A 5,224-nucleotide genomic window follows, 5' to 3' on the forward strand; every position below is an offset into this window, starting at 1 on the left:
GACCTCCTGGCTCTTATATCTTCTGAAGAAGAGACAAGTTAACACTTAACTCGTACAATAAACCAGGCTTGCCGTCCATGCCACGACGGAGAACAGGCCCCGTGTGACAATGGGACTGGGGCCAGGCTGGGGATGGGGAGGAGTTAGAGGAAGGCTTCTCAGAGGCAGTGGTCCGTCAGGGGCTGGGGAGGGAGGCTGGTGGACCTGGGCTGGCTCCCCGGCATGGAGCAGGGCAGTCCAGGGGCAGGGCTCCGCTGTGCCCACCTGCGCCTCCTCTGCCTGTTTCCCTGAGAACCCTTTCTCCCGAGCTGCCCCCTCCAGCCAACCCAGGCTCCTCTCTTTAGTCTCTGCACACAGAGGTGGCCAGCTCCTGGCTCTCTGAGCTGCCCCTGCCTTGCCTGGCCTTCCAGCTGCCTGACACTCCCCCACCCCACCGAGCACTCACACTGGGCCCGGCTCTGGACGCCCTCCCTGGCCTCGGTCCTGCTGCAGATTCCAGACCAGGCTCTTTACCTCCAGGCTCACCTCCGGGGCATCATCTGCCTGACTCCCTCCACGCTTTTCTCTCCTTACTTATCCTTTGCCTTCCCCGGTGGCTTGGGTGCAACCCTATGTCTCTCCCGGAGTCAGCACCTTGCTGCCCACAGGCGATATTGGAGGACACCCAGGAGGCCATTTTCAGGCAGGCTCCACTTAGTAATAATAATAGTAATAATAATGAGGAGGAGGAGGCCACGCCCCGTACAAGTACTTCTTCCTGCATCCTCAGCGAGGACTCTCCCGCTAGGTCTGTTTCACAGGCCCTAGCAGGTGGCTGAGCCAAGCACCAGCTCCTTTTCCGGAAGTGCAGCCATTTCCTGTCCTGAGAGAGTGGGATAGGGACGCTAGGAACCAGGACCATAGAACTTTCCAAGCTTGGGCAAGACCTCGGAGAAGGGAATGAGACAGCCACCCTGCCCTCTAGACACGTTTGTGAACAATAATGATTCCCATGGCTGCCCCGTATCCAGTGCTGACACGTCCCAGGCACTGTGCACAGCACGCAAGCATTAACTGGCTTGTGTGAAACCATAATCTACACCTCACAGCGGAGGCAAGGAGCAGTTCCATCCACACGGCTACACAGCGACGGTGCTGGGTCTGGAGCCAGTGGGCTCCGGAGTGGAGCGCCTAAGCTTGACTGACACAGCGATCCTCAGTCGAGAACAGCCCTTGTGCACAGAACTGTCGCCCCGCTTGGAACACACACGGACAAAGGGACTGGTCGTCACAGCCCACAAGCACCCCAGCCCTTGTCCTCAACCCCTGAACGTTTGTCCTCCAGACCTGAGGCCACGTTCATGGTGATGGGTCCGGATGCCTTTTAGAAGAAAAATACCATTTTCTTTTCCACTCAATGCGCCCATGTTTCTCTCTCCTACCTCCAGCCCCAGTGTTTATTTCGGCAAGGGAAGGGCCTTTGAAGTCCTCACTTCTTGAAAGCTGAGAGGGAGAGGGAGGCACTACAAACATTTCAAAGCATGTCCACATTTTGGTTGGAACATGGGATTTTTTTTTAAGGATTAATAACAGTTTTTGGAATCCACGGACCCTGCTGCTCTTTCAAGGTGAAAAAAAAAATAACCCCTTGAATATCATAGCTGGGGCAGGGAGCAGCGCCAAGGTTCTCTTTGGCAGAAAGAGGCAGAGTCTGATGAGGAACGGGCCCAGATGCTGGTCCAAGGGGAAGATTGCGTAGATCAATAGCGACGGGAGAGGACGAACAATGGAGTTTGTCCTAAGTTCCCTTCATTCCCTTTAAAAGATTGCCTCTTGCTCGGTGGCTAGGTCCTTCCTGCTTTGTTGGATGTCCAAAGCCCTTTCTTTGAGGAGGCCGTGGCTATATTAAACAAGAATCTTTTAAACATGTCTTCGGCAAAAGAAAAGAGTTGGCAATCCTCGCTCAGTCTTCCAGGTTTTAATTTTGGGGAATGTCTGGCCTATGGAACCCCAGGTCTGAGCGTACAGTTGAGGAGGAAGAAAGAGCCGGACAGAACACTGTTATCACAACCCGAAGTAGAAACACCGCCCAGTGCCCTGGAGGTTCAGGGGAGGTCTCTGCAGATGCAGATCCTGGGGAAAGCTTCTCGGAGGAGGGGGCACCGGCCTAGACTGGGAAGGGCAGGGACCACTACACCCCGGGGCCAAGGGACCGCTCCACGGAGAAGGCAGGACCCGAGCAGAGTCGCACAGCCCTGAGGACACCGCTTGCCCACAGGCTCCCCCAGAAGCCGACCTCAGTTACTGCTCAGGACAACCCTGCAAGGAAGGTACTCCAGTTATCCCCTCTGACACCCCAGGAGACAGAGGCACGCAAGGTCGAAGTCATGCGCAAGGTCACACAGGAGCCGACACAGGGCTGAGTGCTCACCCGGACCACCGGCCATGACTGGCCGCATGATTGGCAGGCCCCGTGCACAGTGACAATGTTGGAACCCCTGGTTCAAGCATCATTAAGCATTTCAAAGCGGTGACCACCGAGCATTCAACCAAGCATGGGCCCCTCGAAGCTCAGGGCCCTGTGCCCCTGCCCAGGTCACACACCCACGACCCTGCCCTGCCGCCTCACCTTTCTGTGCGGCCGCTTTCCTTTTAGACGGTGCAGTTCAGTTAAACAGAAAAAGCACAGCCACAGTCTACAACATACCGGATTCCTCATCCATGGCTATGTTTGGGGGGTGAGATCATAGATGAACTTTTTCTACTGTTATGTATAACTAATTTTAACATGAGCATGCATTTCTTTAAAATAGAGGAGAAGTCGATGCTTTGCTGTGTGGTGTTCTGGTGGTTTTACCTGTACCACAGGGAAGGATCGTGGAGTTTCCTGGCCATTCTCCGAGGTTCTCTTCCCTTCCACTTGGTTCCTCTTTGTCTGTCATGCTCTCTGACTCTAGACCCCTACCCACCCCCCTTTGGGGCACCGGCCTGGCCCTGGCCTATAGCTAACTGTCAGGGCCAGAGTGTGTGTGATAAAGCATAGCATGTGAATCAGTGGCGAGACCCTGGAGGGATACTAAGTCTACTTCCTTCACTGCCATGCTGTGTGGCCTTGAGCAAACTCCTTTCCCTCTCTGTGCTGGTTACAGCAGGGTCTTTTCCTGTAGAATGACCTACATCTCAATTGCTGCAATGGTCAAGGAGACAACCCCTCCCACCAAGATCTTTCTTGCATTTCCTCCTTTTCCACACGAGAGAGCAGAGAGGGAGTGACGCCGGACAGCCTGGGGAGAGGCAGTGTGGCATAGTGAGAAGTGTGCGGGGCCTGCCCTTAGGAATTCTAAGTTGGAAAAATACTTGGTGAGTGAGCGAATGAATGACTAGAATGGGCCTCAATTTGTCTCACAACCCAATGAGAGGGTAGGTATAACTCAGTAGTCCTGGTCACAGATGCCTTTTCAATACGATGCAATTTAGGGATCCTCTCCCCCAAAAAAGCACAGACCCACAGCAATCTGCATGCAGTTTGGAGAGGAGGTCCTCCCTTCCCCTTCGAAGCCCACGCTGGACGCCTCTCTGAGGTTTGCGGATTTGGGAACAGAAGACAGCGAAGATCTGACGGCGGTTCCTTTGGCTGCCAACGGTGCTCAGGCTTCGATGCTCTCCTTCTGCGGAGTTTGCGTTGCCTCCTTTGGAGGCAAAAGTGACTCTGGGTGCCCCTGTCACGTCCCTCCCTCGGCAGATCCCTCGGCGGCCTGGCTCTTTCTTCTTGCTCCGGGGTTGGCCGCCCTGGTTCCTCTGGCCCCCTCCCCTCCTCTTCCTGCCGCTAGGATCTTAAGACAGCAGACTTGGGGCCCCCAGAGACATGGACTCCCTTAACACCAACACAGTCCCCTGTCTATAAAACCTTTCAACATCATAAACTCGTAACTGCAGAAATCTGTCCAAACATTCCAGGGCCGTTGTAACTATTGCTGTTGGCTCGCAGACCTGAGCCGAGCTGCCAGGGCTTTAATGAGGAAATACTTAACAGTCCCAGCCCAGGGTAATGGCCAGGGAGGACGGGAGGCCGCGGGCGGGTGCCAAGGAGCCGTGAGCTGGCCTCCACGGCACGGCGGACGGGACAGGCTGTCGAGCGTTTTCTCAGAAAAGCGAAATTGACTTAATCCTGTTATCCGTGGCGGGTGTGGGTGGAAGAGGCTGAGATGGGTGGGAGGCGGCGGGACAGCTGTCAAGAGCGAGAGCTTAGCCAGGACTGAACTTTTGTGTGGAGACCCGCGTAGCCAGACGGATGCAATAAGCCGCTTTCTCCCTCCCAGGCCGGAGCATGCTGTCTTTTCCATGATTAATGTGGAGGGAATGGCTTAGATGCTTCGGAGGGCCGGCTGCGAGAGAAGTGGTCCTTTTTTCCTCCTCCTGCGGCGCCTGCCTGGAGCATGGTGGGCCGGGAAGGGTCAGCCGTGTTGGTGGGGGCTGCCGCCGGGCCGCCGGGAACGTACTCAGGAACCCACATGACTGCACACCCAGGGCCCCGGGCACCCGGGAGGTGGACTGCGGGCCACCTCAGGAAGAGGGGGCTACTCCCCCCGCCCCCCCAGCCGGCCAACTACAGAGGAGCAACTGCCCACGGTATTTCCCCTCCCATGAGCCACATGAAACGGTGCTTGGGGCAGCGGGAGAGAGAGCGCACTTCAGAAGTGGGTGTGAAAATTTGGGCCTGGCAGATGAATGAGGTGCCTTCCACGAGAAGGGGCAACTCTGGTCATCCACGGAGTTCCCTCAGGTCTGGGCGTCCGGAGAAAGGGGCCATTGGCTGTGTGGTTGGAGGAGACTGCGGCCCACCCCGCCCCTGCCAGAGACCCCTTCTCCCTGCTGTGTGAAGAAGGACCGGGCCCTGGATGGGCCACACTTGGTGCCAGTGGCTAGGTAGCCATTCTAAAAGTTGGGTACGGTACCCAGAGGTACCAGGTCAGAGCAGCATCACTGACCTTCCCAGATGGTCCAGCCTGCGCCATACCTTGTAGCCCCAACTTTCAGGGCAGTGGGCCCCTGGCCGGGGCAACCCCGTCAATTCCAGGTACGTGGAGACGTGAAGCTGGGGCGTCGGGGTCTTTCCCGACAGGGTGATGGGTCCCTTTCCCTTCGTCACCTCAACAGCTCTCGAGACCTCGTCTTGCCTAATGTCTTGTCCCCACGGAGAGTCTCCAAGATGCCCCAGGGATGGAGCCTGACTCTCTTTACCCCT

Source organism: Cnephaeus nilssonii (assembly GCF_951640355.1).
Source record: "Cnephaeus nilssonii genome assembly, chromosome: 5".
NCBI lineage: Eukaryota > Metazoa > Chordata > Mammalia > Chiroptera > Vespertilionidae > Cnephaeus > Cnephaeus nilssonii.